Raw genomic sequence first — 25,732 nt, forward strand, 5'->3', positions numbered from 1 at the left:
CCTGCGGCAGGTGCCAGAACGTTCAAGCTGAACGCTTACGGAATAGCCTGCTCAGGCGTCCTCATCTTCGTAGTCCTACTGCTGGTCCTCCTGTCTGGGGAAGTCCTTGATGACCTTGACCAGTCCGTGCCCACGTTTGACATCAACCTGAGTGCCGTCGTGAACAAGATGGACCGTATTTTCCTCGGAGCTGGCCTAGACTCATCCCTCCTCGGGGAGCCTGCTGCCTGGGGTAGTCTCACAGAGCGCTTCGAGAATGACAGTCTCATGATGCTGCTCAAGTCCCTGGCTCCTGCCGTGCTGAAGTTCTCGGGCTATGAGACGGACCATTTCTATTTCGTGGACGCGGAGAAGATCGTGCCCTTTTCGAAAGCTTTGCGGGAACACGAAGGCAAGTCAGTGAGTCCTAAAAAAAAACACAAAACACAGAGTGCGATTCCTTGCTGCTTTTAATACTTGGTTTTCTACAAATGATATTTAACGGTTTGTAAGAGGAGCAATATCTCGGGTGTTTTCAGCGAAGACTTTTAAAAATTCCGAAGCAAAAACGCAGATGAAAAGAATATTCGTGTTTTCACATGCCCAGCTTTTAGCCGCTGCATTAGTGTTGACTTTAGCCGACCTCCACACTTCACACATGCTTTACGTCTCCCTAAAATAAACTAATTTAAGGGTTTTCAATAAGGCTCAGCAAATTCCTTTGTGGGAAAATAGTTGTTTATTTGACAAATTATATATAAATTACTAAAATCATGTTAAATATATATTAGTATGTTTTTGCAATCCCTGACGTCCGCCGTGGTTGGCAGTTTGTTCCTGTAAATATTAGGTTTTTTTTTAACCTCCTTGTTAGTAGGAAAATTTAAAATTCATTGGTTAAACACCCAATATACTTGTCTTACGTTTTGCATAACAATAAGGCGAACATCATGCTATAAAATGCAGCTCGCCAAAGACAGTAAAATCCACTAGTACCTTAAGCAACACTTCAGCATAAATTACTAGAAGAAATGCGACACTAGTTGTTTTCCTAATCCGCTTCAGCGCAGACTACAGGCCACGATGATAGAAAGGTGCGGGGGGTCTAAGCAAGGCGAGCGAAGGTAGCAAAATTTTCTGGTGCTTTACGCATCCCCCGGCTGGGGTACCGTCGGTTTAGGGGCCTTTGCGCGGACGCGTTCGCGCTCCGCTAGGCGTTGTAAACGTTGCAGCGAATAAGGACAGTTCCTCGGGTGACTTTCTGAATTGGATTGGATCGTGTTGATCATTCCCTATGTATCGGATGAGCAGAGCCCATGCTCTGCTCCAGCCAAAGCTACCTATATCGCAGTTACTTACTCTGACTCCACCAGTCTTCTAATCTCGTCTTGGGGAATGCTGTAGTCCTCTCGGTGCTTCGCACTGCCTCAACCATGTCCACGTTAGCTTCCGCCACCGCCCGAAAACCGAGAGCCGTTTCTGGCTCCGGCCTCAGATCCTTGGCAGTCTATCAGGGGCCTCCTCATGTCCATTAAGATGCCCTAGACATGTCGCGCCACCCCAAGGCGTTTGCCAGAAGTCCGAGACCACCTTTGCCACACTCGCTCCTTGGCGAGGCGGTGCCGTTCGGACGCCTCTCCCTTCTTCCGCCAGGCTGCAGGCAACGCCTCCTAGACAATGAGACCTCAGTGCTAGTATTTCTACGCCACTTACCGGAGGCCACCGAGAGCCACTGATTGGACACGACTGTTGCGTCAAGGTTCGGCCGGGAATCGTGTCCAATCAGAGAGGACCTGAGTCCCAGCCGAACGCTGACGTAATACTCCCGTCTAACCTGTGCCTCGCATCGGCCTCCCTGTAGGTGACGTAGAGAAATCGAGTACTAAGGCCTTGTTGTCTACGTAGTGCTGCCAAAGGTGACAAGCAGGTCACACGAGCATTTCTCTTGTCTCCCGCCGTCGCGCGCGACGCCACCGATGTGAAGGTTTTTTAGCGAATGTCCAGTAGTCCCGGACAGTAGTCCTGGACAAGAAATCACTTGTTATGATTAGAACTTGGGCACTATCGTCTGGGACACGTCTGCGATGTGTTTCATTTATAAGAGTAAGCTTAAAGAATCGATTTAGTGTATCTTTATTGACCGACATAATTTGTGACTTTTTTAATGCCGCCAGTTTACTTGATAGCCGTATCCAGAGGACAGGCGTTGTCCGGTGGCAGGCAGGGATAGAAAGGGCGACAGAGAAACTTCTGTGTGGAGAAGTCTTTTATTTCACATGGTTCACAAGCTTTTCCGAAACGATTGCGCGTTCATTAAAAATAAAGTGAAACTGGTGTTCTAAATTATTCTACAGAACTTTGTGTATATTTTTATAAATGTTTAAAGAGTCTACTTCTTCACAGTTCCTAACGTTTCAGACCTAAAATGTACAAACATTATGTCAACAATCAAACGCATATCTTTAAAATCTGGCATTGATGAAACTGATCAGGCAAGAGTAAACTCTAAACTTTTTCATAGGACTGTTGGATCCTTCTGGCACTACGTTGTTGTTTTTGGGTTTTAATATTGTAGCTTTACTTACCTGAGGAAGGGCTTGCGGAATGTATTTACCGTAATTGTTTATATTTTAAGATATTATTTTCTTACCTTCTAACTGCATCTAATGCAGTGTGTACAAATGCACCATGCATTGTCATTATTAAGTAAATAATGTTATATTGGGTATTTCAATAACTTGGTCTCAGAGCTTATGCAAATGTTTAAGCCGGAGTCACACTTCTTATACATCCTACAAAAGACAGTCTGTATACAGGTTCGAACTCGAGTCGCCGCGAGATTTGTACTTCGAATGCAACATGGCAATGAGTTCAAGGACAAACTTGGCACGCGGCATTCGAAACACGAATATTGCGGTGACTAGTGTTTTCAGACTGTCTTTTGTATGATGTATGGGCAGCTAGTGTGACCCCGGCTTTGGGGTTCTCCAATGTAGAAGCGATCAACATTGGCATATTTAATGCAAAATTAACTATAATTTTCATATATATTTTTAGGTTGACTAATAAATGCGCCGGAGATGCATAGTTTCTCAAATAATAAAAAATAAGGCACGTTGTACGTTTATGTGAAAACTCGTACATATTTGTCCCCGTCGCTGATGCGGCCAGATCCGTTTGGAATGTTACAGTCGAGCGTACAATAACCTTGACCTCTTTTCTGTCTCTTAAACCCTGTAACCTAAATTTTTTTTTTATCAGGATCGGGTTTAGCCAGGAATCATCTAGCACGTTGCTGTCAGGCGCAGATCTAACCATTCTCCTCGCACCGTGCTCAAACGTGGGCCCGTAAGATGTGTTTAGATGAATACCAAGAGATCTTCTATACTTCAGAGTTTAAATGTTACTCATTCGGAAGCCCTTCTTGGAAGATAGTGTGACAAGATGAGAACGTCATGAAGGAGCTTTAGTTTCTTCGCCTACAGCGCAGGCTTCCTACCATCGATTATTAATTACTCGGCGTCTTGACTGGTGGTGCGAAGTATAGATACAAGTAGCGCGTTAGTCGTAACGCGTAACGTACAAGTCTGCGAACACGCGCACATGTTGGGCCGTGGTGAATGCAACCTGGGCTGTGCATTCGAACGGTGTATATGCGTAGGGGACGAGTGCTCACGCCCTGCTGTTCTCAACCTGTCAGTGATCAGAGTGCGTAGGAGCGAGTTCTGCACTCATTAACCCTTATGCTGAGACCAGAAGCTCCGCCTTCAGCGTGAGCTTTGTGCCCTTGCTAACTCAGCTGTGAACGCTCAGGCACGCGCAACCAAAGCACTGCGGAAGCCAGCGAGCTCGCTCTGAAGGCGGAGCAGCTTGTATGTCTCAGTTTAAGGCTGAACGACGTATATACTCCGTTCACCCTTAAGCTGAGGTTGCGGTCAATGCTACAAGCACGAAGATACGATGTCTAGGTTTTAACACGTTCTTCCGCAGAACGAGCGCTCGCGCTATAGAAAGCGCTGTAACCACCCTAAAAATCTAAAGTACAATCACGCGACTCCGCTTTCTCTAATACAAACTCAATGAAAGGTCGAGTCAGACCCCTTTCTGAGCGGACTTTTCCGCTCAGGAAAGCGGTGTCAGCAGAAATCTCTTTAGTGCTCCTTTAATGGTGAGCGGAGTATATATAGTCGAGACATTTTCTCCTTGATGTCCTTAGGCCTGCCCCCTCTTCCCTCTGGAGGTGGTTCTCCGGTCTCGCCGCAGAGGTCCCGGCTGAAGAACACGGACCTGTCCCCTAACAGCAAGTTCCCGCTCACCGGTTCCGACTGGCTCGCGCTGAACCAGTTCGTCGGACGCGCCGGCTGGAGCCTCCTGTTCAGCCTGAACGCGCACCGGCTTGAAAGCGACGATCCTTCGTCGCCCACCTACGGCAGATGGGACCTCAAGGACGCCGCCATGCTGATGCGCTTCAGCGAGCGTCACAATCTCAGCAAGGTTAATGATCGTTTGTCATCTATTATAATGTGTGTGTTTTTTTGTTTTTTTTCATTTCTTTTTTCGTGCGGTTCCTTCTTGATACGTTGGCACAGGACACTAAGCCTTCTCAAGTACTTGATTTCCAAAGAGCGATGATTCTGCGCATGCGCCGTTGTACAGGCAGTGGTACCGCATGGCGGGACGTCACATTTGTGCGTGGTGGAAAATCAAAATCAAAATTATTTAAATCGAGATTTCAACCGTGATCTTAATCAGACCAGTTTTACTACGACGATTTAAATCAAACTTGTCCTGCAAAAATAATTTCGAAAATATATTTTTGTTTACCGTTTATCTATCGTTCGATGCTTTCTGTGTGCATTTCTTTTTGTATTTAAACGAAAAAAAAAAAAAAGATATCTTCAAGCAAGAATCATTTATATAAGGCTCAAGCCGGAGCATTGATCTTGATTTCAATTTTCCACTCCGTTTGTCAGCTATGCAGCGAAATCAGAACGCAAAAGAAAGAAACGAGAACTAGAAAAGTTATGACCTGTTTTTTTTTTGTTCTTACTTAATTGCATCAAGTAAGAACTAAAGGAAAACTTTTTTAATTAACTTAATATGATCACGCTCTATTTGTTCTTGTATTGTCACGAGTGGTGACCAAACAAAAAATAGGAAATAAACAGAAAGAAATAAACGTTTAATGTGGCGAACTTGTGCCAAAAAAAATAAAGAAGGAAACAGAAGAAAGCAGAGCGTCGCGGGCGTCGAAGTCGGCGTGTCAGCAGAATCGAGCGCTAGGGCGAGACTGACTCGACAAGGTCGCGGGCGGCCTCTTATCTAGAGTGCGCCGCTATCTCGAAGATTCGGCGAAAGCGGTTCGAGCGTCGCGTGATCGGGGCGAGAATGAACACGCACTTTCTAGAAAACAAAAGCAGGGATAAATGATAGAAGTTACATGCGGTACATGAATAAACGGGAACTTTCTGGAGGACCGTGACCGAGCGTTGCTTTCTCAGCCTTGCGCGCGGCATTACTCCCCCCTTTAAAAGTGCATCGCCCCGATGCAGTGTAAAACAAATCAAAATAAAAGGAACGATAAACTAAAGAGTCTTTTGGAGCACAAAAGGTCCACAGTCCTATCGAGCGTAGTACGGCTTCAGGCGCACGACGTGGACGACCTCAGGTCGTGGTGGGCGGCGTGACGATGTTCGTGTTCCGTCGGGCATCACCTCGTAGTTCAGCTCGCCGAGGCGACGAAGTACCTTGTATGGTCCAAAGTACCGTTTCAGCAGTTTCTCACTGAGGCCGCGGCGACGGATGGGCGTCCATACCCACACCCTATCTCCGGGCTGGAAGTGGACGTCCCTGCGACGAAGGTTGTAGCGGCCGGCGTCGACGCGTTGCTGGTCTTGAATCAGGAGTCGGGCGAGCTGGCGAACTTCTTCGGCGCGTTGAGCAACCGCCTGGGCGTCGTCGCTCTCGTTGTCAGATGGCTCATGGGGCAGCATGGCGTCCAGCATGGTCGTTACCTTCCGACCATGTACCAGCTGGAAAGGGGTGAATCCAGTGGTCTCTTGAACCGCCGTATTGTAGGCGAACGTGACGTAGGGCAGCACCTCGTCCCACGTCTTGTGCTCTACGTCGACGTACATAGAGATCATATCGGCGATTGTCTTGTTGAGTCGCTCGGTCAGTCCGTTGGTCTGCGGGTGGTATGCAGTGGTTCGACGATGGCCGGTGCCACTGAGACGAAGGATCTCTTGCGTCAGCTGGGCCATGAACGAAGATCCGCGATCTGTAATCAGAACCTCGGGAGCGCCGTGCCGGAGGACGATGGACTCGATGAAAAACTTGGCGACTTCCACAGCAGTCCCTGAAGGAAGAGCTTTCGTTTCGGCGTACCGCGTGAGATAATCTGTGGCGACGATGATCCAGTGGTTCCCCGACGTCGAAGGTGGAAAAGGACCAAGTAGATCCATTCCGATCTGCTGGAAGGGTGTAGTTGGAGGAGAAATGGGCTGCAGAAGTCCGGCCGGCCTCGTCGGCGGTTTCTTGCGTCGCTGGCACTCGTGGCATGATCGTGTGTATAGGTGGACGGTCTTGGGGAGCTTCGGCCAGTAATACTTTTCACGAATACGGGCCAGTGTCCGGCTGTAACCAAGGTGTCCGAATGTCGGGTCGTCGTGGCAGGCTTGGAAGATCTCCTCTCGAAGGTCACTCGGGATTACCAGCAACCAAGGTGTGTTGTTGTTGCCGAAGTTCTCTTTGTAGAGTACACCTTGTCGGATGGCGAAGGTCGGCAGTACTCGTGAGAAGACACGTGGCACGGTACTCCTGCCCCCTTCCAGGTGCTCGATTAATACGCGCAGCTCAGGATCGTCCCGTTGACGTCGTGCCATATCGTCGGTGTTCACTGCTCCTAGAAAGCACTCGTCGTCATTGTCGTCGCTGCAGCCGGAAGGGGTTTCGACGGGGGCTCTGGACAGGCAGTCGGCGTCGCTGTGCTGGCGGCCTGACTTATAGACCACTGTCATGTTGAACTCTTGTAGTCGAAGACTCCATCGAGCGAGGCGTCCTGACGGGTCCTTCAGCTTCGCAAGCCAGCAGAGCGAGTGATGGTCCGTGACTACACGGAACGGGTTGCCGTACAAGTACGGACGAAACTTCGTTATTGCCCAGACGACCGCAAGGCATTCTTTCTCAGTTGTGGAGTAATTTTTCTCCGCCTTGGACAATGTCCGACTTGCGTAGGCGATGACTCGCTCGATGCCTTCTTGCACTTGGACTAGTACTGCGCCCAGTCCCGCGTTACTTGCGTCCGTGTGAATTTCTGTTTCCGCATCCTGGTCGAAATGTCCAAGCACAGGAGGAGTCTGGAGTCGTCGTTTCAGTTTGTCGAATGCCTGCTGTTGCTCCTCGGCCCATTCGAACTTCTTGGCGTCCTTCGTGAGATTCGTAAGTGGTGCGGAAATCCTTGCGAAATCCCGAACGAAGCGTCGATAATAGGCACAAAGTCCAAGGAATCTTCGCACGGCCTTCTTATCTGTCGGCGCTGGAAATGCCGCGACGGCGCGAGTCTTCTCGGGGTCTGGGCGGACGCCTTCGTTACTAACCACGTGGCCAAGGAACTTCAGTTCGTCATAGGCGAACCGGCACTTTGACGGCTTGAGTGTGAGTCCGGCGGTCTGAATGGCTTGAAGAACAGCTCGGAGTCGTCTCAAGTGCTCGTCGAAGTCAGCTGAAAATACGACGACGTCGTCAAGGTAGACGAGACAACTCTGCCACTTCAGCCCTGCCAGTACGGTGTCCATGACACGCTGGAAAGTTGCTGGCGCTGTGCATAGTCCGAAGGGCATCACCTTGAACTCGTACAGTCCATCCGGCGTGACGAAGGCTGTCTTCTCTCGGTCCCGTTCGTCGACCTCGATTTGCCAGTAGCCGCTCTTCAGGTCCATCGATGAAAAGTATCGAGAGTGGCGCAGCCGGTCTAGAGTGTCGTCGATGCGGGGGAGTGGGTAGACGTCTTTCTTCGTAACCGTGTTGAGCTGCCGGTAGTCCACGCAGAACCGAAGAGTTCCGTCCTTCTTCTTAACCAGCACGACTGGAGAGGCCCATGGACTGCTTGAAGGTTGGATTATGTCGTCATTCAGCATCTCTTGAACTTGCTGATGGATCACCTCCCTTTCCTTAGCGGAGACTCTGTACGGCGATCGATGCACAGAGCGCGCGTCGTCCTCAGTAACGATGCGGTGCTTGGCAACCGCGGTCTGGCGCACCTTCGACGACGTCACGAAGCAGTCGCGGTATTCGGCGAGGAGGTTAACCAGCTGACGCCGTTCAGGGTCCGGAAGCTTAGGGTCAATGTCGAGCTGCGCTGGCGACGTACTGTCTTGCTGGGGCGGCGAGGATTCGTCAGTGATCGCAGTGATTTCGGCGGGGTTTCGGAGTTTCTCGACGTGGCCCACGGCTGCACCTTTCGTGAGGTGTTGCGTTTCGTTTCGGAAGTTCGTCACGAGGGCCACAGTCCGCCCATCCTGAAGTTCAGCTACTCCCCTTGCGACGCCTATGCCTCTTCCCAGGAGCAATTGGAGGCTTCCCTCGAGAAGAACTTCGCCACAGGAAGCTTCATCGATCCCGACAAGTACGAAAACACTCGACCGCGGTGGTAGGTTTACGTGGTTTGCGAGGACTCGGACCGTGGGTGACGTCGCTTCGGGTTCCTCCGCTGGTGGAGCAGGTTTTCGTAGCGTCAGCCGGTTTGTTCCGAGGTCGATGACGGCGCCATACTCGCAGAGAAAGTCCATTCCGAGGATAACGTCCCTCGAACAGTCTTGCAGAACGACGAACTTGACAGGGCACGTTTCACCGTGGATCTCGACGCGAGCAGTGCATCTCCCGACTGGTGTGATGAGATGTCCTCCGGCGGTTCGTATTTGGGGTCCTTCCCACGGCGTCATGACTTTTCGAAGGCGGCGGGAGAGCCTCCCACTCAAGACTGAGTAGTCTGCTCCGGTGTCCACGAGTGCCGATTTGTCGTGACCGTCGATGACGACGTTTAGGTTGTTGGACACCGTTGCAGGGGCGTCGTAGCGATGCGTGGCGTCGGGAGAGTGGGAGCGCTCCGGCGTTCTTGGAGGCTCTTTACGTCGGTCGTCTTCGGCAACTCCACCTCCAGGGGTTGCCGCGCCTAGTTTCCCCGGCGAGGAGCGATGGGCGACAGGCTTTCACGTCGGGGTCGGTGCATTGGCGAAGCTGGACGTCGTGGCGATGGCGACCGGAACTCTCGGCGGGACGCAGGCTCGGGGGACTGGGGTCGTCGCAGGTACTCGTCGATCTCCCGAGGGTGTTCACCACACCGGGGGCGCGGGTCGTTTGGGTGGAATCCGCGCAGCCCGAGTCGTCGGTATGGGCATCGGCGGTACACATGGTCGGCTTCCCCGCAGTGGTAGCAGAGCGGGCGTCGGTCGGCCGTTCGCCACACGTCGGTCTTCCTCGACGAGGGTTGCTCCGGGCGAACGTCGTGGACTTGTCCTTCCTGGCGTCGAGGATACTGTGGCATCGGAGGGTCTCGTCGGGGTGGCGCCGTGGTCTGGCGGTTAGCTTGCGGCGATCTTCGGGCCATGGCGGCGTAGCTCAAAGTAGGCTCCTCTGGCGTCGTCGTTTTGATCGGAATCTCAGGTTGGAAGGCTCGGTGGACTTCCTCTCGGACGACCTCGGCGAGCGACAGGGAGGACGAGCGATCCGTAGCGGGGAGCATCTTGCGGATTTCTTCCCGGACGACTTCACGGATGATGTCACGGATGCCTGGGAGGTCGGTACCAAGGTCGTATCCGGATGTCGCCAGAGTAGTCACGCCAGGGTGCCGCTCGTAGTGTCTGGCGCGTGCTAGTAGCGCACGCTCCATATTCGTCGCCTCCGTGACGAACCCGTCGACAGTTGTCGGAGGATTGCGAATGAGACCTCCGAATATCTCGCTTTTGACACCCCTCATCAGGTGTCGCAGCTTCTTCTCCTCTGTAGCCTGAGGATCGGCGCGGGCGCTCAGGCGAAGAACATCCTCAACGAAGCTGGTGATGCTTTCATTCAGACCTTGGGTCCTTGTTCGAAGGATGTCTTCGGCCCTCTCGCGTCGGTGTTGGCTGGTAAACGTCTTCACTAGCTCTTGCTTGCACACCTCGCACGAGGTTAAAGAAGCCTCGTGGTTCTCCAGCCAGTACCTTGCAGTACCTTCCAGCGAGAAGTAAAGGTTCTGCAAGCAGTGCTCAGCTGACCACCCGTTATGTCGGGCCACACGTTCATAATGTTGCAGCCAGTCCTCGATGTCCTCGTGGGTGTCTCCGTGGAAAGGCGTCGGAGTTTTGGGTGCGACGGGCAGGTATACGACGCTGGCGGTGGACGGGTTCTGGGACGACTGGCTGTCCATCGTTGGCCTCGTTGGCTGCTTAGTCTTGGGCGGTAGAGGTCCGAATTCCGGGTGTAGACCTTGGGTGCGGCGACTGAACCGGATCTCGGAAGTGCTTTCGTCGGTTCTTCGTGGGCTAGGCGTCGGACTTGCACTGTGGGCCCTCGGAGGGGTACGCGGCAGGGGCATGCGGTACCCCGCACCTCCACCAAATGTCACGAGTGGTGACCAAACAAAAAATAGGAAATAAACAGAAAGAAATAAACGTTTAATGTGGCGAACTTGTGCCAAAAAAAATAAAGAAGGAAACAGAAGAAAGCAGAGCGTCGCGGGCGTCGAAGTCGGCGTGTCAGCAGAATCGAGCGCTAGGGCGAGACTGACTCGACAAGGTCGCGGGCGGCCTCTTATCTAGAGTGCGCCGCTATCTCGAAGATTCGGCGAAAGCGGTTCGAGCGTCGCGTGATCGGGGCGAGAATGAACACCCACTTTCTAGAAAACAAAAGCAGGGATAAATGATAGAAGTTACATGCGGTACATGAATAAACGGGAACTTTCTGGAGGACCGTGACCGAGCGTTGCTTTCTCAGCCTTGCGCGCGGCAGTATTGCGGGGATTACAGCAATAAAACGTTGTTAATCAGGTTTCTTTAAATTTACACGACAATGTTATCTGAAACTATACTAAAACATACAGTTGGGAAACTCACCCTTGGAACCCGGACCGCTGGCGTCCACCGAGACAGCTAAATCGTCGCTAAAGGGTGGCGCACCCTTTAGCGACGAGTTGAAACATAAAAGTTGCTTTATATGGCCACTGCTAGAGTCACTGAATGTTCCCAGAGTACCGAAACTCCCACGCTCGAGGTGCCAAGATGGCGGCTCAATCTTTTTTTCTTTACTGTGGTTATCATGAGCGTTTAGAAAGCATGATTTTGCGTAAAAACAAAAGGAAAAAGCTGTTTTTGTAGTCACTTTTATTGGAGATTAGTACAGAATGACAGGCGCGTGATGTTTTCTAAAATCTTTAGTTGCAAGGTTTTGCGTCACAATTAATATTGCTTTAATACAACCATGTCTCACCGGTGATTTCAGGTAGCACGTCTCGACCTGGGAGCGTCCTAACTTCGGTAGATATACGCGACGCGTCCGCTTGCAGGACGGGGGCCACCCTTGTCTCCCAAGCGCCCCTGAAGCCTCTTCCACCGTATATGCTTCGGCTTAAAAAGGGCCGATTAAAGCCCAAAAGAGACGAGTAACAGCGGACGCTATCGAATGAGATACTCCCCAACCAATGCAAGCCGCCGTGCAGTTCTCCGAGTGGCCGCTGCGGGAGAAATGGTGGCGTTGCGGTCGCCATTAGCTCGGTTCCCGCGTACGGATCGGTGCCACTTTTTCATAGCAGGCAACTAGAACAACTCAGTTTGCCAACTGAGTTGTTCTAGTAACGCTGGTTATCAGTGAACGGACGAATTTATCAATCAAAGTGCCATGTTGAAAAAGACAGCTAGTTGTAAAGAATCACTCTATCTTAGCTACACTGATTTTAGTCAAATTAATCTTATTTAAATTAAATAAACACGATGCAAATATAATAATAACGATTTAAATAAAATAATTTTGATGTACTTGACTTTAAAAAAAATCATTATTTTTTGTTATCCGGCATGCATATTAATAGGTGTGCTATAGACTATTCTAATAATCGTCTTCTATGCGCTGCTATCTCTGTCCACTGGGTTGTGGAACACGTTATGATAACGCGCAGTCGCTATCTTCTGTGGAGTATCAGACGCCAGGGTTGCGTCCACGGTCCAATGACTCTGCACTTTTTGCTTGGGTGATACGCGCGGGGAACGTGTGCACGCGGCGTTTCATGGTGAACAGGGTTTTAAGATTGTAATGAAATATTGACGTCATTGGCTTCAGAGCGGCTGGGGGTGCCTTCCACTGGTTCTGCGTCAACACCGCAATTGCTGTCGGTTTGATTATGCACTTTGGCGCGAGCTTTTGATATAGCGTTTCCAAACAGCATTAATAAGCTTGTACTTTAGAGGTAAGATGTTCAACCGCAATTGCATAGAGTGACGTTACACGATGCCTATTCTGAAGTGGAGGGAGCCAAAGTGAGCTCGAGTTGGTAAAACTGAAAAACAAACGCTGTCGTGCTCAATATTTCTTAGGCTTTAGTGTTGGTCATGATAAAGTTTTTACTGACGTCGGATTAGCGATTTTCATTCACCCATATGAGCCCTAGCCACCAGCTTACATCTTCTGGGGACGTTTATCCGCTTCTTCAGGGTCTTCTGTGGCAGCTTGGCGAAGCCGCGGCCGACCGCTGGCCGGGTCCGGGCCCAAGCCCTTACGCCTTGGCCTGCGAGTACGAGGCCCTACACGACCTGCTCGCTTTCTATCCGGCAACCCTGGTTGGCCCAGGTGTTTCAACCGTTCATCATCCAGGCATCCGGTTTTTGGATCGATTCCTCCGCGGTCATGGCCGCTTCGTAGACGTCGTTTCTCTTCGGCACGTTCTCCACGAAAAAGAAAATGTCACACTCGAAGAAATCTTGGACCCAGCACCTATGGAGAAGTTCGCGTCGCTGCTGGTGAACCTCGCCGATTTCCTCACCACCGCTTCTCCGAGGTCCAGGCGCGTGTGGTTGTCAGCTTTGTCCACGACGCGAGGAGCCGTCCGGGGCGTCTCTGGCACGTTCGCGGCAATGCTGGCTTGGGTCGATGCCTTCGGAGCCGCGGCAAAGTCTGGCATAACCGCTGTTCTCCGAAACGTCCTTCTGGGAGCAGAAGATGCGTTCATCCTCACAGACGGCATCGACAACGGAACCCTGATGCCGTTGCCAGACTTTTGGGCAACACTGCTGATCGGAAGACATGTTGGAAGACGCGTGCTTGCCATCGAGAGGCCCAAAATTCAGGATCCGGCCACGAGGATCTATGTCCACTGCGCCCGGGAGCATCCTGGCGGACTGGCCTTCTTCGGCGTCAGGCTCGCTGACACTAAGGTTAGGTTCAAGAACAAAGGCTCCAGGAAAGGTTGGAAGCGTCAGCTGCGTTGGGTCATGACAGCGGATGGCGGAGGGGATCTAAGCCAACCCGTAGTGAAGTTGAATGGAAGGCCACTCGAGTGGACAAGCGGTTCAAAGAGGGACCTGCCGGACCTGAGCGCTGATGAGTTGACATCTACGATCGTCGTGCTTCCGGCCTGGTCCATGGTTCTGACAGTGTTTCCCGATGTCGGGGCATCGGGGTGTGGTGAAGACCCGGAGGACGACTGTGGTGAGTTGGGTCCGTTGATGGAGCTAACCGGAGATTCGGGGTTTCCATGGGCATTGCCGGCTGCCGAGCCTAGAGGCGGATGCGCCGTGGAAACCTCGGAACTCCGGGCGCTTTTCTTCTGCGATGTGTTTACTGTTGTTCTTTGCCTTGGCCAGAAGCTTGTTCGAATATAAAGTACGATGTAACATATCTGTTAACAAATTCAAGCTTGATTTTACCTAAGCCTTGCGCAACCCTGCACAACGACGATGGGAGGGAGACATCGAAGGCAACGAAATGTTTGACTCTTGAAAATATGATTATGAATTTGATTTAGGAAGTAAAACTTGTTTAAACAGCGGCTAACTTATGGAAAACTATTTTGAACTAATAATAGCAACTTCTATGATAACGCTTCCTCTTCTAAACTTTATAGCTTCCAGGAAACACACGTCAGTATTGATAATTTTCTATTATTTGGAGTTCTGAAAAAGTGTAATGAACGTTGGCGTATTTGATTTACGGTGGAGTGTACTGTGTATCCCATTATGCGGTTCAAGCGGAACTGTCAGTGAGTGGCCTCTTTTTGATCAATACTTTGTGGGGCTATCGCACGATCAGTCACTCGCTTCTATCTAAAGGTATCAATGAATTGAGCCATAAAACTAATTAACTTTACAAAATCGGACTGCTTTTTGCAAGAAAGAATCAGATCTCTAGTTTGAGCTAGGATCTAAGACTTGCGATCATAAAACCACATGTTGCCTTACGTTCGAGGGAGATTTTTTTTTTTTGTACTATTTGATATTCCCGAATAATTGAAACCACTCTCACGTGTCATCATTCTGACAGTGCTGAAAAATTTTGGTTATTGCAGACCCCGAAGACACAATATGTATTGCAAATGTGAAGGGAGACAAGAAGAATGGTGCAAATAGATGCCACCTCCACCTTCTGGCTTCGTGGTATCACGCTCTATGGCCAATTTATCTTGGCTTCTTTCGTCCTTCTAAGTGGACCTTTGGTATTTAGGTCGACGTGCGAGTAGATCATCGATGAGCGAACAACGCCACTTAGAGGGTAGACATGATGATGCTATCTGCTTAGGCTATATAGTTTAGAATACCACTGGTGACTTGCGATAGACTGCAAATAATCCTTTTTTTGTTGATACTTAAGTAAGACTTTTGTTCCGTTGTAGCATCTCCAGGTTTTGTCTGGTCTGACGCCAGGTTGACGTGGGTGGGTGATGCGGCAGCCAGACTGGTATTTTGAAGTAGTGTAGAATACTTCTGGGTGTCTGCGGTGTTCCATTCTGAAACGAGGAGACACAGGGATTCAACTGCGGACACTGTGCTGGTACATCCTATGTCAACAACCGTATTGAACTGAATTCTCATAATAGATAGTAAACTTATACCTGCGACGAAGTTGATAAAGGTCTTATCGTCAAAACATACATATAGAATGCTGAAGTTTTCGTTCACTTGAACGAGCAGTGAATGCTTCAGAGGCTTTTTTTTTTTTTCCTGGCGCAAGTTCGATATTGCTGCGTGACCAGTATAATTAATCGCGCCAAGCTCTAGAAAGACTTCGCGACTTTGTAACTGGCGTGCTTATAGTGTAATTCATTTCCAGAATAAATTGCTAAAGTCAAATAAAGCGTTCTTTTTATTTGTTTTGCGTCTGGACAGCCACGAAGCACTCGTTACGTGAATTTTTTAGTTTTACATTGACAGTTTAATAAATTACTGCAGATACTTAACGGAAACAATCAAAGTTGTAATCGACTTCGTCCTATTGTCGTCTACCAAGCAGCGCGCCCCGGGCAGCAGGAGTACATAAAATATACAATGCATCCTGTAAAACAAATTGAGTCTTACACACCTTTGTAATTCGGAATTGATTTGTTATATGTTTTTGTCATCATATATATATGATAAGCAGTGACATGAGTGAGAGAGCCAGTTTTCTTCCAAGCAGGGCTAACGCTCCCTGGAATAAGAAAGATTAATCTCAGAAAAACACCTTTTGTTTGCTATAATTTTTCTGTTTCTGGTCATAGCCAACATTATATCAAAAAGTACTTGGCAGAAAAGAGTCCTCATTGTGTCATCATTCGCTTTCAATATACGTGTGTAATATAAGTTTGAATGAGTTCATGAAGGGCGCTCAGGCTAATAGCCACCCGGATATAGAGCGCAATTCTGGTTGAAAAAAATAATATATGCGTTCTAGTTTTAAAATTAACGTTGCCCTCAAAACGGTCCTTTCACCCGATTCTTAATGGTTCATTTCATATAAAAACAAACAGTCTCCTGTGCCAACAAGTCAACTAGGAAGCACACGAGCAGAATCACATGACGATCCTGCTTCATACGCTCGCGCGCCCAAACCTTGGCCCTGCTTTGATTGGGGTCACTATTACTGACTGATTTCAAACCAAGCAAGCCGACCCAGAATCCCATATATATATATATATATATATATATATATATATATATATATATATATATATATATATATATATATATATATATTTACAAACGTTCTTGAAATCGTATTGTGTTTTTTTGTTTTTTGTAGCAGAACAGACGAGACTTTCGCGCGTCTCCGGCGTGAGATCGACTACCATCATAACTAACATTGCCTTTTAACGTACTTTGCTCTTTTCTGAGATGGCGTGCAAGAAAGGCCTTATTTTATCGAAGAAAACTTTATTTTCTTTGAAATTTTCCCCGTCGTCTCAATCGAAGTGCCTTAAGCCGCAGTGAACGGCAGCGCCAACGTGGCCCTCGGTGAAATACGAGCTGACAAGAATTAAGAAAGTCACACGCGGTACACGATCATTTGGACAACGGGATAATGGTTCGCCTTAAAATGACATCTATACTTCGTTTCAGCTTCGGTCCAGACGCAGCCGATGATACAAGCGCGAGCATGTGGCCCAGAACAGTGCTTGCACTGCACGGGCGCGCGTGCTTGGCAGGGATGCTGAAAGCCCGGAGCTCGCGCTTGTAGCTTTGGCTGCGTCTGGACCGAAGCTGAAACGAAGTATAGTTTCTCCGCCGAAAGCCTGGTTCACATGCAGCGATTTTGGCCCTAGAGCGGCGCGATTTCTGCCGTCGCGGCGCTCGTGCCGCTCAACCGCTGGTGCTGGCCAGAGCGCCGCGACGGCAGAAATCGCGCCGCTCTAGGGCCAAAACCGCTGCATGTGAACTAGGCTGAAGAGCGGCAGCGCGATTAATGCACTACGATTGACAATCCGCAGTCTTCAACAGCCACCAGATTGCACTTCCAAACTGCAAAGTTTGGAAGAAAGAAAAAAAGTTTTGGCAGTGTTTATAGATTTTAGTAAAGCCTTTGATTGCCTTGACCACGAAATTTTACTAAAAAAACTTAACATTTATGGCATTCGGGGACACGCGTTACATATTTTTAGGTCTTATTTAGGGCATCGAGCGCAATATGTTTGTCTGAATGGGAATTCTTCCTATATGAAACCTATACTTTGCGGTGTTCCTCCTGTTTAAGCTCTATGTTAATGACGTCGCGACGTCATTAACATTAATCGCGACGTGCTAGTGGACATTGCAAACCTGACGCTGTCGAGATTAGAAATTTGGAGCCGGGAAAATTAATTAAAAATTAACATAAACAAAACTAATGCCGTAATTTTTCGCACGAGAAATAAATCGATTGGAATAATGAGAGATATTACTCTCAACACAACCCCAATTGAGATTGTGAGCAATTTTAAGGTTTTGGGAGTGATCTTTTCTGAGAATATGTCCTGGGATAATCACATAAATTATATTATTCCCAAACTGTCACGAATAACTGGATTGATATATCGCCATAGATCAATTTTGCCAACGAATGTGAAATTACTAATGTACAATTCTCTGTTTTATTCGTATTTAAATTATGGCCATCTTGTTTGGGGCTCAACTACATTATCGAACCTTTGAGAAGATATTTTTATTACAAAAAAAAAAATACTGAGGTCCATCGGCGGCGTCTCGTTTGGCTCCCATACAGCTGGTCTGTTTAGGGCTTTCCGCGTTATTAATATATACAATTTATACAATTATAGACTTAGTAATATGTTTAAAACGGAAAATAATAGAAAATCACGTTTCCTTACAAATTTGGCTAATCTTTATCTAAAAGAACCGGTTTACCCCACTCGTCATGCACACCTTTGGGAGATGGTGGCTCGGAGAACAAATTACGGCTCCCAGATGGTTCGATATACGTTGCCTAAATTGCTGAACTAGTTAGAAGAGAGTGAACTGGAATTGAATAGAATATCACCAAAACAACTTAAAGAATATTTTATGGGCTTAGATAGGTAAATTGGCAAAGATTTCATCTTTCATGTAATATATTTTTTAATAGTTTTTAATATATATGAATTTTTTTATTCTTTGTTTGCTTAGAACGTATTTTGCGCTTGTATAGTGTCCTCTTGTTTCACCTTGAACCATGTTTTGGTATGGAAAATCTTTTTTGTATGTTTTTTTTTCTCCTGTGCCTGTGCTATTTCGCTTATGTAGGAGGTCGAGGACCCTGTCAAGCTGTGCCTTACAGCTTTTTTTCTCTACCTCCGCCATCAGTGTTGATGGGAAATAAACTTACTTACTTAAACTTAAAAACAATGCTCTTCACTGTTCAGGTATCCTGGATTTCACTCACTTGTCCGTCTCAATCTTTTGAACCTTTTACTGTTTAAAAACATGAACCGCTGCTTGCGTCGTGAGCGACTTCCGGTCCCTCCGTCTTTGCACGACTGTCGAGCTTGCTTATGTCACCAGTGCTAGAAAGCATAAATGCTACAGGGACAGCAAAGTTAGAGGTTTAGATAGGGCCTTTGGCTGTACGATTTAACGTCTTGGAGGAGAAAAGTTGGTTTACAAGAATATCTGGAAAGATCTTCCGCTTCTTGGTTCGTTTGGCGTCCGCCTGGAGAATTGGTGGTTAAATGTTTCATCGACATTTTAAGCACCGGTGCTAAGGTGGGCTTTGTTCCTTCTTTTTATGTAGACGCTTTGCACACGCGCCAAATTACAGCCGCCATTGGTGACCTTCTCTTGTCTTACCGAGATGCCGAGCAACTTAAACGGTACTTGACGATCCTCTACAATCTACAAAGGCCGATGCTTTAGAAAAGGACAAGTTGAATCTAATGTGGCAATAACCTGGCCTTCTATGGTAATGATGAAGTGAAATAAACGGAATAGGAGGAAACAAAAACTGAAGGTCAGTTATGGCGGCGTCCATGCACAGCTGCTGCAAAGCGTCTATACCGGAAACTCGCTGGGACGTCACTAGACTGGAGCACCGCCTGGTGGCGTTTGCGAAGAAAAGGGGTTATTTGAGCATCCTGCCGACGTGCGGTCGTGTCTTACTGCATCTCAGCCGTGCTACATGAGCATATCATGTCGTCTTCCTACTCGTAGTTCCAGTGTCATTTATTGGTAACCCTTCGCAGCGCAATTCAATCAGTCTAAGAACCCAGAGTCCCCGGGCTCCTCTGTGAGAGCTCTTTATCCGCGTACTTTCTTACTTATTGAATCAAAACTTCATAGATAAGAAACAAAACTGTAAATAGGGAGCAGAAAATGTGTTCCTTCCGGAAGATCTTTCCCAGTTTCTGTCGTTGTCACTATACACTTTCGAACAGTCCCGCAGGGCATCTTAGGATATCTAACATTGCATCGCGTTGCGCGGGAAATTATTAGAGGTCCAGAGACTTCGCATGTTCTGGAAAGGACGTGGAATATTTTTATCTTACCATTATCAGTTCAAAACGCCAAGGAAACACGAACACAAAGCTGTATCGTCTTGGAACGCCGTTTTATATTCTTTGTAACTTATTTGTCTCGTAATCTTATAGAAAAAATTAAGCCACCACGCTCTTCATAAATTTGTGAGTACACTTTTTACTCGTGCCGTATACCGCTGACGTTCTTCAATACACGAATGGTACATCGGTGCCTTAGTCTGTACATAATGTGTAAGCGTGTGTTTAAAGAAGGATAGGTGACATTGAGCTATTTTATCGCACGGCGTCCCCAATGCTTTCTTTAATTTTTAGCTGGTGCTTTGCCACCATTGAAGATCAGGTTAGATCTTTAATTTCCCTGTGGAACTTTTACTCAGTGGCAGGTTAACAACACAGTGGATCATCTGCCTCCAGCACGCTCTCTGTGAATAACACTTCGTCGCGCGCGCAGCAAAAACCAGGCTGAAGTCAAGCAGCGAGTGCTGTTGGTGGAGCTTCTGTGTTCTTAACCTGTCATGGACAATGATACCACAGAAGGTGGCATCACCATTAAAACCACATTGTGTCACCGTAGGATGGGCGCCCCGCCACTTTTGAAATAGTTTATTGGGAGCATGCTTCAGGGTTCGAGTCCACACAGCGAATATGCGGCGAAAAGCCCATGAACGTCGTCCGGCGGCACGTTTAGTTTGCACGCGCAGTAACAACCAGTGTTCGGGCGCCAGGGTCAGAGCGAACGCCGCTGGGCTAAATTCAGCGCTTCTTCGCAGCACATTCGTTTGATGGAGTCCAGCCTTTAGGGTATAGAGCCACTGAATAAGCTAGGCGTCAGAGTAGCGACATGTTGGCCATCTTGGCGCTGGAGATCATTGTTGCCAGTCATCTGAAGCTTTATCTGAAATTGCTTGAAACGCTTTTCCGTCCTTCAGATATGTTAGGACCACGACCAACTCTGTACTTACGACCACTGCATCTGAGCGCGCTCTATGGAAGAGCCTGCTCCCAGCTGAGAGCTAGAGTGCCTTCATACACACGCGCGCTTTTGCTTGAGTGGTGTCATCTCAGCCATTTTTCAGCCCAATCTTTTTTTATGCATTTTGAAGTGCGGGCAATCTGGTGTCCCTCAGCTCGAGCGCGTAGCTTTGGCTAATGCGTAGGCGCCATTTTACCGCCCAAGTCACGCACCGAGTGCGCGAGAGCGTCACGCGCTTGCACACTCAGGGCAACAAGGGATGTCTTCACCCTGAGACAGACAGACATGTAGGCACCCTACTGAGAGCCGCGTTTTAGCGCCCCCTAGTAAGAGGCGTTCTCACTAGGTGGCTTAAAAACTCAGTCCTCCTTAAAGCCCCTTAAAGCTTAAAGCGCAAACACATCGAGGGGCTTTAGTCCTCCTACCCGGTCGGGTTCTTCTGTTATCCGTGGGTGCGTGCCAGCTGATCGCGCTTTCTGATTTCAAGCGCGTTTACGCTGCAAAATGTTTTTCGCTATGTAAAGGATGCTGAAGGAGTCTAATTCGTGAATTACTTCGCTTTCATTTTTTTTTTTTTTTTAGTTTGTGCAGCCAACACCAGATGGTATTGGCTGCGAGCGCGCGCCGCCAACACCATAGAGGCCAAAACAACCTGGTGCAGCGCGGAAAAGACAAAAAAATATACAGAGTTCCAGGCCCCGGCACGAGGAGTCGCTGAACTTTAGGCCCTCCGGGAGGTGGGTGCTGGAGTGTTTCCAGATGGAGTGGTCGTAAGTATAGAGTTGGTCGTGGTTTTAGGACAGTCCGCGACAGAGTGAAACGATGGCGCCCGATCTTCCTGACACCGCATCTGGAACCGAGGAAGTTGCATTTTCGAGTCCTACCTAACCGCCAATGGCGCTCGCTGTGCACTAGGAACAAAATGGCGGCGTCCACAATACAGTCGGGGAATAAGGTGTCGACACTGTGTAGCGCAACCTATTTAGTGTCTCCAGGTATGTGCATTCGCCCCGTCGGGCGACACCCGAAACGAAGGGGTTATTGGCATGCGAAACTGCGAGGCCGCCTTCTCCCACAACGCGTGCTCCCCACGAACAGCTCGGACCGGTCAACCGAAGCGATGGCGATCGGGGCGAGGACTTCGGGTTGCGCCACCCTCTCCGGCCGAGGAGGGAAGTGGTCGACCTTCTTCGCGTCTTTTCCGGAACGGCAGCGGGCTGCCTTGTCTGGCCACGCGGACATTGACCCCTCTGCCGCCGTCGACGGGCAACTGGAACGACCGGCGCTTGGCCTCCGTCGGCAACGCCGATCTGGCGTCGGGCCGGAGGTGGTGCTACTATTCATTGGTGGTCATAGCCGAGTCTGCAACTCGTTTAAATGTTTACAAAATCACAGCCCAGCGTGCGATCGTCACAGTTCTGCATGCGCATGTTCATATTTTCGAAATGCGAGAAAAGCGCGCGCCATGAGCACGAACGCTGAAAATAGCACCGATCAGGAGCCCTTTTCTCGAATGGTCCGTAGTTGGAGCCACGTGGGTGCTTCGTCTCCAGCTCGAACATTTTGCCTTTGATAACACCAACGTTACTAGAGGGGTCCAGTTTAGGAACTTGAGCGGCCTGCATCGGACAGTTAACATAGCCCAAGAGCACTCTCAAATCTTCGATGGCTGATAGCCATAGCTGAGTCGTACTTCGACTCCTATAGCTTCCGTCTGGCACCAACTTTCCTCCTGTGCTGGCAACCAGATGGAGATGCTTCCTGAATGCGACAGCCTTCATCGCAGAAGCTACACCTTGCTTCTGCACAAGCTCGTAGGAAATCATGTGATCCTCGGGTGTCCCTTAAAATGTCTGTCTTTCGACTGGCGACTGTGTTCCTGAAATTCCGGAACAGATGTCGGAAACGCCGGTGCGCGTCTGTTCGGTTGCTGTCATCGTCGTCGTCTTTGGGATCGTCTGTAATTGTCACATCCGGGTTAACAGAGCTTTGCGACTTGTCACCTTTCGACGTTTGTGAAGCGCGCCCTATGCGTCAGCCGGGAGCTCAGCAGATTGGCATGCTTGCACATTGACGGGCGAACGACTCAAAGTTCCAGGCGCCAGAGAAGAACACCAAGGAGCCTACGACGAACCACCGATGACACGAATGAAAACACAAATTACAACGAGGACAAGACACCGCCGAGAATCGATCTCAGGGCGACTACAGCGAAATCTCTCCCGCGCTCTACGAAATGGTGCCACACTTGAGAACCACAATTCCAAAAACCTTGTATATAAAAAAAAATGCTTGATAACATTGTCGCACGCGCATTTAGAACTCAGAGGAGGGTAACAAGCGCGCTCTGCAGGCGGAGCTTCTCTGAGACACCGAATAAACCGTGCTTGCAGCGTTGACACTGCACTCACCCAATGCTATGTGGGCGTCACCATGCATTTTGGTGCCTAGTGCAGGCCAGGCGCAATTGGAGGTAGCTACGATTCAAAAGGCTACTTCTTGAGCTTTGGGTATATGGCAGCAGGAAGCTCAGGCGGTAACGTTTTGGCTCGGTCGCGGACTACGTTTCAATAATGGTTAATAAGCGCAACAGGACAACGGACAGAAAGGAAGACAACGCAGCGCTGGGTTGTGTCTTCCCTTTGTCCGTTGTCCTGTTGCGCTTTTTAATCATTATGAATCACCAACTCACCCAACTCTCCACCCTCGTCTGCTTTGCAATGTTTCGAGGACAGAAAAGCGCTTCCTGTGATTTCAGGTGAAGTTTCGTATAACTGGCAACAAGGATTTAAAGCACGAAGACGGACTAGGTGGTGCGAGCTACCGCCCGTTATAAGGGTAGAGCCATTAGCATCTATCCATCCATCTATGGCTGAAGGTTCGTCCCTCTGTAGCGTAGTTTATCTAGGGGCTCCCACCATATCTAAGTCAGTGGCTTATGAGGTGGTACTGATGGCGAACCTTCGTTATGCTACTGCAATGCGCGTTCTATTACTATCGGGATTGCAGTACTTGGAGAATATAAGCGGGAGTTCCTTCTCAGCGTGCACTGTGAAGCAACGCGTTCAAATGTGGCATCCGATGAATACTACATGTCGTAATCACTGGATGCCATATCTGAGAAAATCTGGACGTCATGAGACCTGCTGTCTTTCACGAACGACGAGTCTGATGGCGTGGAAGACACTCGGCGGCGGCATTTAAAAAAATTCACCATCGGCACGTGCTCGGCGGTTCCAAACCTTGCCGTTGCGACCAGGATTTACCTGAAAAACTGCGATATTGGAAACTTGTCATCAGTTGGGAACATCAAATTCGACTGTGTATGTAATGAGTATAGTGAAAGGTGTAAACATTAATTTTTAAAAATTGAAAACAGCACAAAGACACGGAAGACAACGAGAAGCTAGACGAACAACAGCGCGGTTGTTCTTCTACCTTCGCGTTCTTGTCCTTGTCCTTGAAGTGTTTTTGATTTTTAACCATAAAATAAAAACTAGCCCAAACGTCAACGTTAGTGTAAACATCGCTTTCTCTGATCAGCAACGTGGAAGTTCACGATCGGAGTTTCGCCCTATTTCCGTCTACGAAAGCACGATGTATTCTACTAGGATGCCTTCACGTGCTCTTTGCTTAGTATAAAGACTTCTGGCCATTTTGTCCCACACGTTTATGTTTCTTTTTTGTTCAGAAGCGCGTGAAAGAGCGTGTCTCTGCACGCGTTTGTGGCGCTGACTGTGCTATGGCGACATTTTGTTTTCGTCGATTTCTTTGTATTTTATCCGTGAGCGCGTGCTGTCGGCATCGGGTACTAGAAAGGATGGCATCACCCCAACCGAAAGGACATTGAGGCACTTTATAATCTAGTAGAGGCTTCATAATGAGCTCATAGTCACATCCCAAACTTTCTTGGACGTCAACGCATCGGCGCATACACTAAAATGAGAACTTCAACTGAGCAACAACAAACGTTGCAATTTTCCCCGGGACCATTTTAGATAACAGTCATAAAATATTAATGAGCAGTAATTAAACTTTTGGACGCGTATAGTTTTCATTCCACAGCTCTACAATTTGTTTTTATTGAATTCTATGGGTCACACTTACGAAGTTGTCAAATTCTGCTTTTGTCGACAAATGATGGAATGTTCCCGAGGATGTAATTGCCTGGGCATCATAGAACGCGTAGGCGCGATCTCTTCTCCCACCCAGAGTTAGAGGAACACATCCGTTTTAGTGGCGATGGGGCAGCGAAGGTATCCTGGTATTTGCTATGTTAGAACTCATATATCTAGCAAGACTGACGTGATATTACGTTTCTTTGTAGCAGTCTGCCTTTTTTTACATTGCAAAGCGGCCAATTCCACTGCGGTGCCATCCCATGTAAAATGCCGACATAAAACAGACGACACTTGCAAGAAGCAAAAATATGCCCCCCCCCCCCCCTCCCCCCCGGAGTTGAATATGGAACATCATAATCTAAATTACAAGAGAAGAAAAAATAAAATAGCACAAGACAACACAACGTCTTGCATCGGGGGCTCTCCACGCTGGCACGGACGTCTTGCAGAGCAGGCTCCGAGCCGTGTTCGTATACTCGCATCTACAGTTGCCGTCTTTATACGTTTCTCCAGTGACTTCCCAGATACCAGTCCTCTCGCGTCGGTCGTTCCGTGTGCCTAGACTGTGTTCCTTCACCGTGAGCTCAGGACGTTGTAACCATGAACGTAGACTTCAGAAAAGGGGGGGGGGGGGGGGGGGGGGGGAGGGGGGCTATGCCCCCCCCCCCCCCCGCACTTTTAGTTTTGGCAAAAAGGTAACGCGAAGCACCCCCCCCCCCCCCCCCCCCCCCCCTGGAGAACTTGTCAGCCCCCCCCCCCCCCCCCCCCCCCCCCCCCCCGGGGAAAATGGAAAGTCTACGCCGCTGGTTGTAACCATGTGTCGAGAATGTGCCCAGTGGCGGCACTTTTTATGCTGGTGAGGCAGTTCCAGCGTTGAGGAAGGCATTCCCCTTGGAACCTCCTAACATAGTTGGGTTTGTATACAGTACTGAGGCAGTATAAACTTTAGCGCAAGCGCCGAATAACTTAAAGCTTTGAAGGAAAAAAAGATGGAATTTTGTGCTCCACTGAAGAGACTGCATTGTTATATTAAGAACTAGATTGAGATTTCAAACGACACCAAGATACAAAGACTTGCGAAAAGCCCGACTGCACTTCTCGCAAACGGCACTGTTGCTATGTCGCATGATGTAGTGTGCCTGACTACAGGCACGTAGCCAGAGGGGGGGGGGCATTCCCCCCCCTTCCCCCCGAAGTTTTCCATTTTGCTGGGGC

The sequence above is a fragment of the Ixodes scapularis genome, unplaced genomic scaffold (genome assembly GCF_016920785.2).
Source record: "Ixodes scapularis isolate PalLabHiFi unplaced genomic scaffold, ASM1692078v2 PGA_scaffold6__148_contigs__length_123643588, whole genome shotgun sequence".
Lineage (NCBI taxonomy): Eukaryota > Metazoa > Arthropoda > Arachnida > Ixodida > Ixodidae > Ixodes > Ixodes scapularis.